Source organism: Oncorhynchus clarkii, chromosome 27 (assembly GCF_045791955.1).
Source record: "Oncorhynchus clarkii lewisi isolate Uvic-CL-2024 chromosome 27, UVic_Ocla_1.0, whole genome shotgun sequence".
In the NCBI taxonomy this organism is placed as follows: domain Eukaryota; kingdom Metazoa; phylum Chordata; class Actinopteri; order Salmoniformes; family Salmonidae; genus Oncorhynchus; species Oncorhynchus clarkii.
This window is the reverse complement of record NC_092173.1, coordinates 33,275,451-33,289,055: the sequence shown is the minus strand read 5'-3', so window position 1 is coordinate 33,289,055 and position 13,605 is coordinate 33,275,451. Positions and strand designations below refer to the sequence as shown.

General features: G+C 49.2%; 1 protein-coding gene across 1 annotated transcript in view; it reads left to right on the top strand.

Annotated features, from left to right (window-relative positions):
- LOC139385511 (roundabout homolog 2-like) overlaps positions 1-13,605 on the top strand; it is a 344,996-nt gene that overhangs the window by 70,053 nt on the left and 261,338 nt on the right. The window lies entirely within an intron of this gene.

Sequence of the window (13,605 nt, the reverse complement as noted above, 5' to 3'; positions counted from 1 at the left end):
GGGGGGGTCGAGGAGGTAGAGCTGTAGCCCTGTAGCAGTGGCTGGTCTGTAGGAAGGGGGGGGGGTCGAGGAGGTAGAGCTGTAGCCCTGTAGCAGTGGCTGGTCTGTAGGGGGGGGGGGGGGGTCGAGGAGGTAGAGCTATAGCCCTGTAGCAGTGGCTGGTCTGTAGGAAGGGGGGGGGGGTCGAGGAGGTAGAGCTGTAGCCCTGTAGCAGTGGCTGGTCTGTAGGGGGGTGAGGGGGGGGTCGAGGAGGTAGAGCTGTAGCCCTGTAGCAGTGGCTGGTCTGTAGGGGGGGGGGGGGGGTCGATGAGGTAGAGCTATAGCCCTGTAGCAGTGGCTGGTCTGTAGGAAGGGGAGCTGCGGCAGTGTGGGGCTGCAGGCCCTGTCTGTGTGTGTGGAGCTTGGGGAGGGATGGAGAGAGAGAGAGAGAGAGAGGGGAGGGCAGCATGCGCTAGCTGCATAATACATGCGCTCCTGCGGCACTCTCTAAAGCATAATTACACTCATCAAAGGCAGGAGGGCCCGTCTCGCCCACTGACTCTTAGCTGGAACAAAGACTCATCACAATACAGACCAACAGCCTGGTTCTCTGGCCATGTTACTGTACACACACCATGGTATACACCATGTGAGTTTATTAATTAACCAAGTTGTGTATTTGAACCCGGTATCCCTGAGAATACTGCTACAGTGTTATATGATGAGTATTATTCCTCCTATGCAGAACCCTGACATGGCCCATGCTGGCAGCTAGGGCCCTAACCAGTCATTTGTATGTTAAACTCTGACATGGCCCATGCTGGCAGCTAGGGCCCTAACCAGTCATTTCTATGTTAAACTCTGACATGGCCCATGCTGGCAGCTAGGGCCCTAACCAGTAATTTCTATGTTAAACTCTGACATGGCCCATGCTGGCAGCTAGGGCCCTAACCAGTAATTTCTATGTTAAACACTGGCGTGGCCCATGCTGGCAGCTAGGGCCCTAACCAGTCATTTCTATGTTAAACACTGGCGTGGCCCATGCTGGCAGCTAGGGCCCTAACCAGTCATTTCTATGTTAAACACTGGCGTGGCCCATGCTGGCAGCTAGGGCCTGACCAATCATTTATATGTTAATCTCTGACATGGCCCATGCTGGCATCTAGGGCCTGACCAGTCATGTCTATGTTAAACCCTGGCATGGCCCATGCTGGCAGCTAGGGCCCTAACCAGTCATTTCTATGTTAAACTCTGACATGGCCCATGCTGGCAGCTAGGGCCTGACCAGTCATTTCTATGTTAAACCCTGGCATGGCCCACGCTGGCAGCGACGGCCCTAACCAGTCATTTCTATGTTAAACACTGACATGGCCCATGCTGGCAGCTAGGGCCCTAACCAGTCATTTCTATGTTAAACATTGGCGTGGCCCATGCTGGCAGCTAGGGCCCTAACCAGTCATTTCTATGTTAAACCCTGGCATGGCCCATGCTGGCTGCTAGGGCCCTAACCAGTCATTTCTATGTTAAACCCTGACATGGCCCATGCTGGCAGCTAGGGCCCTAACCAGTAATTTCTATGTTAAAACCTGACATGGCCCATGCTGGCAGCTAGGGCCCTAAACAGTCATTTCTATATTAAACCCTGACATGGCCCATGCTGGCAGCTAGGGCCCTAACCAGTCATTTCTATGTTAAACCCTGACATGGTCCATGCTGGGCGCTAGGGCCCTAACCAGTGATTTCTATATTAAACCCTGGCATGGCCCAGCATGGGCAGCTAGGGCCCTAACCAGTCATTTCTATATTAAACCCTGACATGGCCCAGCATGGGCAGCTAGGGCCCTAACCAGTCATTTCTATATTAAACCCTAACATGGCCCATGCTGGCAGCTAGGGCCCTAACCAGTCATTTCTATGTTAAACCCTGACATGGTCCATGCTGGCAGCTAGGGCCCTAACCAGTCATTTCTATATTAAACCCTGACATGGCCCATGCTGGCAGCTAGGGCCCTAACCAGTCATTTCTATGTTAAACCCTGACATGGTCCATGCTGGCAGCTAGGGCCCTAACCAGTCATTTCTATATCAATCCCTAGCATGGCCAATGCTGCTCTTTTAAACAGAGCTCCTCTGCCCAAGCCTTCTATATGCCAACATGAAGGAAGGAAGCAAGGGAGGATGGATGGAAGGAAAAGAGAGAGATCATCCATGCACACTAGTTTAGGGCTCTGAACTTGCAGGACAGTTAAAGGAGAGTATCCTTAACTTTGTCTTTGATTCATTCATTCTTCTAAATAAAGACAAGTCATTCATTTCCACTTCTCACTGCCTAAAGGTCACACAGAGAATTGTATCCCTTGGCAAACCATGCCTGAGTTCTGGATCCCTCCCCAGCACCGCTCTCAAATTCAGCTCCACGCTCCACTGTCCGCCCCTCTCCTTCCCCCTATCTCCCCCTCTGATCCCCCTGCACCCCCTGTGTCTCTGGGAAAAGGTCAAGGTTGTGTGTGAGCTGTTGGCTCTGTGTCCAGGCTGGGTGTGTGTGGTGAGCAGACATCCATAGGGAGAGGCCACGGGGGGGGGTTGTGTTGGAGTCCATGTGTGGGCTGTGGGTACATGAGAGTGGAGGGAGGTGTGACAGAGACATGGGACTCTGCTGCCTCATACCGCCATGCTGCTACAACAGGATGCACAGGATCAGAGCTGGAGGAAGGAGACATTCACACACTCATACAGTGAGGCAGAGCAGCTGAAAGTAATTGCTGCAAATGAGCAGTTGGAAACAGACTGTCATGAATGTTTTTCATGTCTGTCTGTCTGTCTGTCTGTCTTTATGTTGCTGTGTTCATCTGTGTACATACTGTAAACATAGCAGGCATTCCTTTATATGAGCGGCAACACATGCACACAAACCCACGCACACACACACACACACACACACACACACACACACACACACACACACACACACACACACACACACACACACACACACACACACACACACACACACACTGTTATTGTGGGTGGGGTGTTATTAGTAGTTGAAACACAGCACAGTGAAAAGGATCACTTAGTCCTAGTAATGAGTTGATTCTGCTTGTTTTATGTGCTGATAAAATGTTCCTGTTTTTACTGGGTTTAGGGGAACTGCAGATAAGAGCTGTCCCTCTCTTTCACACACACGTGTGCAGACACACAGTACCAAGCATGTGACAGTCACAGGGATGGCCCACTGAGGTGGCACAATGTAGTCCTCTGCCATGTGACAGTCACAGGGATGGCCCACTGAGGTGGCACAATGTAGTCCTCTGCCATGTGACAGTCACAGGGATGGCCCACTAAGGTGGCACAATGTAGTCCTCTGCCATGTGACAGTCACAGGGATGGCCCACTGAGGTGGCACAATGTAGTCCTCTGCCATGTGACAGTCACAGGGATGGCCCACTGAGGTGGCACAATGTAGTCCTCTGCCATGTGACAGTCACAGGGATGGCCCACTAAGGTGGCACAATGTAGTCCTCTGCCATGTGACAGTCACAGGGATGGCCCACTGAGGTGGCACAATGTAGTCCTCTGCCATGTGACAGTCACAGGGATGGCCCACTGAGGTGGCACAATGTAGTCCTCTGCCATGTGACAGTCACAGGGATGGCCCACTGAGGTGGCACAATGTAGTCCTCTGCCATGTGACAGTCACAGGGATGGCCCACTAAGGTGGCACAATGTAGTCCTCTGCCATGTGACAGTCACAGGGATGGCCCACTAAGGTGGCACAATGTAGTCCTCTGCCATGTGACAGTCACAGGGATGGCCCACTGAGGTGGCACAATGTAGTCCTCTGCCATGTGACAGTCACAGGGATGGCCCACTGAGGTGGCACAATGTAGTCCTCTGCCATGTGACAGTCACAGGGATGGCCCACTGAGGTGGCACAATGTAGTCCTCTGCCATGTGACAGTCACAGGGATGGCCCACTAAGGTGGCACAATGTAGTCCTCTGCCATGTTACTTCCTCTCTGAGACACTGTGCCAAACAGGCTCAATAATCACACACACACACACACACACACACACACACACACACACACACACACACACACACACACACACACACACACACACACACTCCAGTCTGACAGCATTCTCCTCTGTCCAGCACTTGTTGGAACCATGCTGTTCAACCAGTTTTAAATAGTTTACCTGGGTTTTTCCCATGCTGTTCAACCAGTTTTAAATAGTTTACCTGGGTTTTTCCCATGCTGTTCAACCAGTTTTAGATAGTTTACCTGGGTTTTTCCCATGCTGTTCAACCAGTTTTAAATAGTTTACCTGGGTTTTTCCCATGCTGTTCAACCAGTTTTAAATAGTTTACCTGGGTTTTTCCCATGCGGTTCAACCAGTTTTAGATAGTTTACCTGGGTTTTTTTCAGTGCTTTTCAACCAGTTTTCTGAAAGACTGGAGACATTTTAAAACAAAATGCTGTATAACTTCAACTGTATCACCATATTAGTAAGGAGGAGGGATGTGCTCTGTGGCTGCCTGCCTGCCTGGCTCCCTGACTCCCTACTTGGGGCTGAAAATGGCTGAGATCAGCATCTCTTTCCTGGGCCATATTAGTGAGGAGGAAGGGAAAGGAGCGCAATGGAAAAATTGCCTATAGATTTATTTCAGAAGAAAATGGCATCGGCTGCAATGTGTTTTTGTTTTTTTCTCCTTCACAAAGTTCAACGCTCCCTAGGAACTTTGAGCAGGGGGCTCAAAGAAACTTTTAGCAGTATGGTACCTTAGGCCCAGCGTGGCTTGTTAAAAGGGTGGTGAGATGGCAGTGGAAAGATTTGAAGGGGACAATGATAAATGTCACACATGACAATGAGGGTGTCACAGCGGAGACATGCCCTTTCCCCCAGTCCCTGGGCAGCCCCGCTGCACAGCCAGTTCTCAATCCCATGTCAAGTGGTTCAACCTGCACATCCATATGCATGCTGCTACACATGAAACAACATGCATCTGCTTGTCATTCTCTTGCTCCTGCCTGGCTTGGCAGACAGACTGACAGACCAACAGGAAGGACGTCCTTAGCCCAAGACCAGGCCTCTGGATCGGGCTGACAGAGGACGTGCTGACGATGAGGGAGAATGAAGGGCAGGGCCATCAGGATCCTGAGGACCATCTGTCTGCCTGCCTGCCTGCTACTGGACCATCAGGATCCTGAGGACCGCCTGTTTGCCTGCCTGCTTCTGGGCCATCAGGATCCTGAGGACCGCCTGTCTGCCTGCCTGCTTCTGGACCATCAGGATCCTGAGGACCGCCTGTCTGCCTGGCTGCTTCTGGACCATCAGGATCCTGAGGACCGCCTGTCTGCCTGCCTGCTTCTGGACCATCAGGATCCTGAGGACCGCCTGTTTGCCTGCCTGCTTCTGGACCATCAGGATCCTGAGGACCGCCTGTCTGCCTGCCTGCTTCTGGACCATCAGGATCCTGAGGACCGCCTGTCTACCTGCCTGCTTCTGGACCATCAGGATCCTGAGGACTGCCTGCATGCCTGCCTGCTTCTGGGTCATCAGGATCCTGAGGACTGCCGGTCTGCCTGCTTCAGTCATCCCAGCTAGCTAGCTCACTGATCGACTGACTGACTATCTGTCAGGCTGATAGTAGTGGCTGAGCCTCAGAATATGGAAGGAGAGAGATGCTGAGCGTGACGAAAACTGACCTTCAACAAACACCTCTGTCCTCCCCTCATCTTAAACCATGTACATGTACATGTATGCCTCACCTGTATATTGAGAGAGATGACTCCGAGAGTGAAATAGATGGATGAAGGTGAGCGTGTTTAGGATGGAGGTGAGGGTTCTACCTCGTAGTTAGGATTAGAGGTTGACCGATTAATCAGAATGGCCGATTAATTAGGGCCGATTTCAAGTTTTCATAACAATCGGAAATCGGTATTTTTTTGACACCGATATGGCCGATTTTTTTATTATATATATATATATATTTTTTTTTACACCTTTATTTAATCTTTATTTAATTAGGCAAGTCAGTTAAGAACACATTCTTATTTTCAATGACGGCCCTTGTTCAGGGGCAGAACGACAGATGTTTACCTTGTCAGCTCGGGGATTCAATCTTGCAACCTTACAGTTAACTAGTTCAACGCTATAACCACCTGATTATTTTGCACTCCACGAGGAGCCTGCCTTGCAGTAAGCCAAGGTAACTTGCTAGCTAGCATTAAACTTATCTTATAAAAAACAATCTATCAATCAATCATAATCACTAGTTAACTACACATGGTTGATGATATTACTAGTTTATCTAGCGTGTCCTGCGTTGCATATAATCGATGTGGTGCGTATCGTTGCTCCAATGTGTACCTAACCATAAACATCAATGCCTATCTTAAAATCAATACACAGAAGTATAAATTTTTAAACATGCATATTTAGCTAAAATAAATCCAGGTTAGCAGACAATATTAACCAGGTGAAATTGTGTCACTTCTCTTGCGTTCATTGCACGCAGAGTCTGTGTATATGCAACAGTTTGGGCCGCCTAATTTGCCAGAATTGTACGTAATTATGACATTGAAGGTTGTGCAATGTAACAGGAATATTTAGACTTATGGATGCCACCCATTAGATGAAATACGGAATGGTTCCGTATTTCACTGAAAGAATAAACGTCTTGTTTCCGAGATGATAGTGTCACGCCCTGACCATAGTTTACTTTGTATTTTCTATGTTTTGATTGGTCAGGGTGTGATCTGAGTGGGTATTCTATGTTTCAGGTCTTGTTTGTCTATTTCTATGTTCAGCCTGATATGGTTCTCAGTCAGAGGCAGGTGTTCGTCATTGTCTCTGATTGGGAACCATATTTAGGTAGCCTGGGTTTCACGGTGTGTTTGTGGGTGATTGTTCCTGTCTATGTGTTTTTCACCAGATAGGCTGTTTTAGGTTTTCGTTACGTTCATCACGTTCTTTATTTTGTAGTGTTTGCATTGATTCGTGTTTTACGTTTGTTCATTAAAACATGGATCGCAATCTACACGCTGCATTTTGGTCCGACTCTCCTTCTCATAAAGAAAACCGTTACAGATAGTTTCCGGATTTGACCATATTAATGACCTAAGGCTCGTATTTCTGTGTGTTATCATGTTATAACTAAGTCTATAGATAGAGCAGTCTGACTGAGCGGTGGTAGGCAGCAGCAGGCTCGTAAGCATTCATTCAAACAGCACTTTCCTGCGCTTGCCAGCAGCTGTTTATGACTTCAAGGCTATCAACTCCTGAGATTAGGCTTGTGTAACCGATGTGAAATGGCTAGCTAGTTTGCGGGGTGCACGCTAATAGCGTTTCAAACGTCACTCGCTCTGAGACTTGGAGTACTTATTCCCCTTAATCTGCATGGGTAACGCTGCTTCGAGGGTGGCTGTTGTCGTTGTGTTCATGGTTCGAGCCCAGGTAGGAGCGAGGAGAGGGACGGAAGCTATACTGTTACACTGGCAATACTAAAGTGCCTATAAGAACATCCAATAGTCAAAGGTTAATGAAATACAAATGGTATAGAGAGAAATAGTCCTATAATTCCTATAATAACTACAACCTAAAACGTCTTACCTGGGAATATTGAAGACTCATGTTAAAAGGAATCACCAGCTTTCATATGTTCTCATGTTCTGAACAAGGAACTGAAACGTTAGCTTTCTTACATATTGCACTTTTACTTTCTTCTCCAACACTTTGTTTTTGCATTATTTAAACCAAATTTAACATGTTTCATTATTTACTTGAGGCTAAATTAATTTTATTGATGTATTATATTAAGTTAAAATAAGTGTTCATTCAGTATTGTTGTAATTGTCATTATTACAAATTAATGTTAAAAAATTGTCCAATTAATCGGTATCGGCTTTTTTTGGTCCTCCAATAATCGGTATCGGCGTTGAAATATGATAATCGGTCGACCTCTAGTCAGGATCATTTAGGTGGCAGAGAGCACGGAGGAAGGTTTTATTCATCATCGGCAGTGAAACAGAAAATACATAAGACAGGAGGGATCGTTCTTCATTTGTTTAACTAAGCATCTATTCTGGCTAATTGCGCTGAGCTTTGCGATGAGACAAGACCATAGCTTTGATTTTCAACTCTCCATTTGAAGGATGACGGGATGGAAGTACTAACACACCTCGTTTTCATTTACCCTACTAGTGTATTTTATTCAGGGAATACAAGTGGAATAATTGAAGGTAGAAAATGGTTTTCCAAATGATTATTGGTATGATCTGTATAGCAGTAGATGATAGCTGTGCTGTAAACTATATTGTGTCTGTTGTTGCCTGTAGAGGTTTACTAATCACTTTATGTTATGGTATTTTTCATCTTTTGGAAAGAGATTCCTTCTAAATAATGACACTGAATACCCCATTAATGCGGCACTTTAGCGATAATAAAACCTCCTATCAGAAATATAAAGGGCCACCAGCTTCACTTAATTCATGTTAATTGCTTTAAAACGAGCCAGCCCGCAGAATCGCCTCGTTTCTCTAAATGACTTTTCCTCCTACAATATTGCACACAATTTTTTTCCCCCTGTCTTTCCTGGCGTGATGAAATGTGTTCTGCACCGCTATCTATCCCTTATCCCCTCTGTTCCACCACACAGTGGTGAGGAAAACCTTTTGGTGGCTGCCAGCACGGCCCAGTCATCTGCAGACAGCCTATTTGCTGTTGTTGGTGGAGGATGAGTAATGACTGAGCCACTGTCCTTATCACCGGTCCACACACTGCCATTCCTGCCTGCTTCCCCCCTGCGCCACGCGCTTAACCCCCCCCCACCCCCTTACCCTCCCTACCCTCAGCATCGGTTCCTAATATCTGCTTGAGTTACACATTCCTGGATAGAGGCCCTATGCCCATTAGTGCCACAGCAGCCTGCCTGGGACACGATTCATGGCCCTGCCACAGCACAGAGAGGTTGGACCAGGAAGACTGGGAATCAGGAGTCTTCCTGCCCGCGTGGTGGTGGGTGGGAGGGGTAGGGAAATCCATTATGTTATCCATCCTCCCTGTTTTGTTTGGACAGAGGGGTAAGGGAGCGCTTTTTATCTGTCTGGCCTTTTTGTGGAGCATGGAAAGAGGGCTGTGTTATCTGCGGTCCTATCTGCCTGGGATGTTTAGGAAGAACAGCTCCCCAGCGCTCGGGGTCAAACCATAACACTGAGGAACACACAGAACAGAAAACACATAAGAGCAGAAGGCAGTAGGGGCTTCCTACACCATGCCCCACCGAGCCAGACAGACAGTTCCAGGGCTGGGGTCATTATGAGGTGAAGAGGAATGGGACAATGCTTTTTCATGCGTGGTCCACATTTAAACATGCACAGGGGGGACGGCACAGGGCGGGCCATGGGCCTGCCAGTCGACACACTGTGCGGCATCCCTCTCACAGGGCCTTTTGTATGGTTCAAACCACACACCACACACACACACACACACACACACACACACACACACACACACACACACTGAAGCTAAAAGGCAGGGGTAGTGGACAGTCATGTTTACATATGCTCTCTAAGGGCAGTCACAATGGACTCCTCCCTTGTTTAGGTAGTCTGTGAAAGCCCCATTTGTGTTAGTGAATAAACAGCTGATGAATATCTAATGACTACAAAGTATGGTTCTGTGTATCTATAATGACTTTGAGTTTGTGCGCCCAAGTGTAATGGTGGATAGGAGACCATTTCTATTGCGTCAGAGAATAACCCTACAGTAGCCAATAGTAGCTGTTCCTAGCCACAATCTCTCCTGGGCAACATGACTCTGGCTGGACGGATGTTGAAAGGTGACTGAGGCAGCGTTTAAAGGCCTGCAGTTGTATATTTCTCAAGGAGCACCTCTTCCTGTGACAGGACTGTAATAGTCCTGTCTCTACTCTTCACTCTGTCAGGCAGCAGGAGGCCAGGGGCCCAATCCATCCTCAACCTCACATCTCTCTCCCTCTCCCTCTCTATATCCCTCTCCTTTCCTTTCTCCCTCTCCCTCTCTATATCCCTCTCCTTCCCTTTCTCCCTCTCTATATCCCTCTCCTTCCCTCTCCCTCTCCCTCTCTATCTCCCTCTCCTTCCCTCTACCTCTCTATACCCCTCTCCTTCCCTCTCTCCCCCTCCCTCTCTATATCCCTCTCCTTCCCTTTCTCCCTCTCTATCTCCCTCTCCTTCCCTCTACCTCTCTATACCCCTCTCCTTCCCTCTCTCCCCCTCCCTCTCTATATCCCTCTCCTTCCCTTTCTCTCTCTCCCTCTCTATATCTCCCTCCTTCCCTCTCTCCCTCTATATCCATCTCCTTCCCTCTCTCCCTCTCCTTCTCTATATCCCTCTCCTTCCCTCTCTCCCTCTCCCTCTCTATATCCCTCTCCTTCCCTCTCTCCCTCTCTATATCCCTCTCCTTCCCTCTCTCCCTCTCTATATCCCTCTCCTTTGCTCTCTCCCTCCCCCTCTCTATATCCCTCTCCTTCCCCCTCTCCCTCTCTATATCCCTCTCTCCCTCTCCCTCTCCCTCTCTATATCCCTCTCCTTCCCTCTTCCTCTCTATATCCCTCTCCTTCCCTCTCTCCCTCTCCCTCTCTATATCCCTCTCCCTCCCTCTCTCCCTCTCCCTCTCTATATCCCTCTCCTTCCCTCTCCTTCCCTCTCTCCTTCTCCCTCTCTATATCCCTCTCCTTCCCTCTCTCCCTCTCCCTCTCTATATCCCTCTCCTTCCCTCTCTCCCTCTCCCTCTCTATATCCCTCTCCTTCCCTCTCTCCCTCTCCTTCCCTCTCTATATCCCTCTCTATATCCCTCTCCTTCCCTCTCTATATCCCTCTCTATATCCCTCTCTATATCTATCTCCTTCCCTCTCTATATCCCTCTCTATATCCCTCTCTATATCCCTCTCCTTCCCTCTCTATATCCCTCTCCTTCCCTCTCTATATCCATCTCTATATCTATCTCCTTCCCTCTCTATATCCCTCTCTATATCCCTCTCTATATCCCTCTCCTTCCCTCTCTATATCCCTCTCTATATCCCTCTCTATATCCCTCTCCTTCCCTCTCTCCCTCTGGAGGGCATGATTGCAGCACAAAGAAATTGTTTCCAGGCCCATTGTCACATGTTCTGGAAATGGAGAACCAGGAGGGGTTTGTGTGTCTGTTGTGTGTGTGCGTGTGTGTGTGTGTGTGTGTGTGTGTGTGTGTGTGTGTGTGTGTGTGTGTGTGTGTGTGTGTGTGTGTGTGTGTGTGTGTGTGTGCCTGCGTGCGTTCGTGCGTGCGGGGGTTTTATGTGTGGGGGGGTTTGTGTGTGTCTGTTGTGTGTGTGTCTGTGTGTGTGTGTGTGTGTGTGTGTGTGTGTGTGTGTGTGCCTGCGTGCGTGCGGGGGTTTTATGTGTGGGGGGGTTTGTGTGTGTCTGTGTGTGTGTGTGCGTGCGTGCGTGTATGTGTGGGTGAGTTTGTGTGTGTGTGTGTGTGTGTGTTTGTGCCTGTATGCGTACGTTTGGGGGTTTTATGTGTGGGGGGGTTTGTGCGTGTGTGTGCGTGTGTGCGTGTGTGTGTGTGTGTGTGTGTGTGTGTGTGGGGGGGGGGTCTATTTGTCTGCTTTGAGAAATGCACTTGAATGCACAGCCTCCAGTTTACTGTCCCTCCTACTGTTTTTCCTCTCTGTGTTACGCCCCAAATGTAGTGGATCCTTTCTTCACACTCCTCCTTCATCCCCTCGTCTTCGTCCTCTGAGCCATATTACACAAAGGATGTATGTAGAGAAAAACAGAGAGAGAGAAAGAAACAGGAAGAGTATGCAAAGTGTATCCTGTGAGACTGATGGCGGTCGGCTCAATCAAGCTGGCAGCATTCTTAAATAGCAACAGTGGAAACACCACTAGCAGTAGCAGCAGCAGAGTTGTAAAAACATTAGCAATAGCAGCAGCAGCTCTCGTGTCCATCTAAGAGTATCCATCCTGCCCAGCAGCCCATGGCCAAGACCCCAGAGAACACCTACCTCCATTAGGGCTCCAGCTGTAGACAGTAGCAGCAACAGCCACTGTCCAGCCCTCCTGTCAGGGGGTGCTAAGAGCAGCCAATTGGCAGCAGCCCGCCCCACTGATAAATGTCCAGGAGCTCAGTGGGTGGCGCCAACTTTTTCATCATTAATCCAGGCCATTATGAGGCTGTTTTCCCAGCATTGATCCACCTATCCAGCCCAGATCACACTACACCTCTGGGGTGGACAGGGGGGTCACCGTAGGCTGAGGGAGAGAGGCTGAGGGAGAGAGGCTGAGGGAGAGAGGCTGAGGGAGAGAGCAAGATGGAGGGAGGGAAAGAGGGAGATCGAGACGGAGGGAGGGAGGGAAAGAGGGAGAGAGATGGAGAGAGATGGAGATGGAGGGAGAGAGACGGAGGGGAGGGAGGGGGAAAGGGAGAGAGAGACGGGGGTAAGGGAGAGAGAGAGACAGAGGAAGGGATAGAGAGACGGAGGGAGGGATGGGGAAAGGGAGAGAGAGACGGGGGGAAAGGGAGAGAGAGAGACAGAGGAAGGGATAGAGAGACGGAGGGAGGGAGCAGGGGGAGACTGAGGGAGAGAGAGACATATGGAGAGAGGTGGAGGGAGAGAGAGAGAGACAGAGGAAGGAAGGGAGGGAGGGATGGAGGGAAGGAGGGAGAGAGATGTGGGGAGAGAGAGATGGAGGGAGAGAGATGGAGGGAGAGAGGTGAAAGGAGAGAGATGAGGGAGAGAGAGACTCAAGGAGGGAGAGAGAGACTCATGGAGGGAAGGAGACAGAGGGAGAGAGAGGAAGAGAGGGATGGAGGGAGGGAGAGAGATGGAGGTAGACAGATGGAGAGAGAGCGATGGAGGGATGAATAGAAACAGATCCAGGCCGGCCAGTCAAGTTCCGTGTGGAAAGGCTCCCATAAGAACAGATGTTCACAGGCATTGCTATCTCAAGCTTACTAATGACCCCTGCATATGTATACAGTACACGCGCACACATGGAATGCTGCTCTGAAATAAACATGAGGGGGGCAGAGTGGAGATGTGTTATGTTATGTGTTGTGGGACAAGATGTCCAGGTGTTGGTTAAAAGTGTTTATCTAAATACATAGCCTTAGTTACAGTCACAAGGTTGGAGAAGCAGGATCACTGGTCTTCATCTAGCTGCTGGTTACAACCCTGCTTCATTTACTCAGCCTGCAGGATCACTGGCCTTCATCTGGCTGCTGGTTACAACCCTGCTTCATTTACTCAGCCTGCAGGATCACTGGCCTTCATCTGGCTGCTGGTTACAACCCTGCTTCATTTACTCAGCCTGCAGGATCACTGGCCTTCATCTGGCTGCTGGTTACAACCCTGCTTCATTTACTCAGCCTGCAGGATCACTGGCCTTCATCTAGCTGCTGGTTACAACCCTGCTTCATTTACTCAGCCTGCAGGATCACTGGCCTTCATCTAGCTGCTGGTTACAACCCTGCTTCATTTACTCAGCCTGCAGGAGCAGGACTAGCACTGTCAGGGCTCCACGACACACCAGACTAGATGTGTGAAAGTGTTTAACCCTGAGCGCGCACACACACACACACACACACACACACACA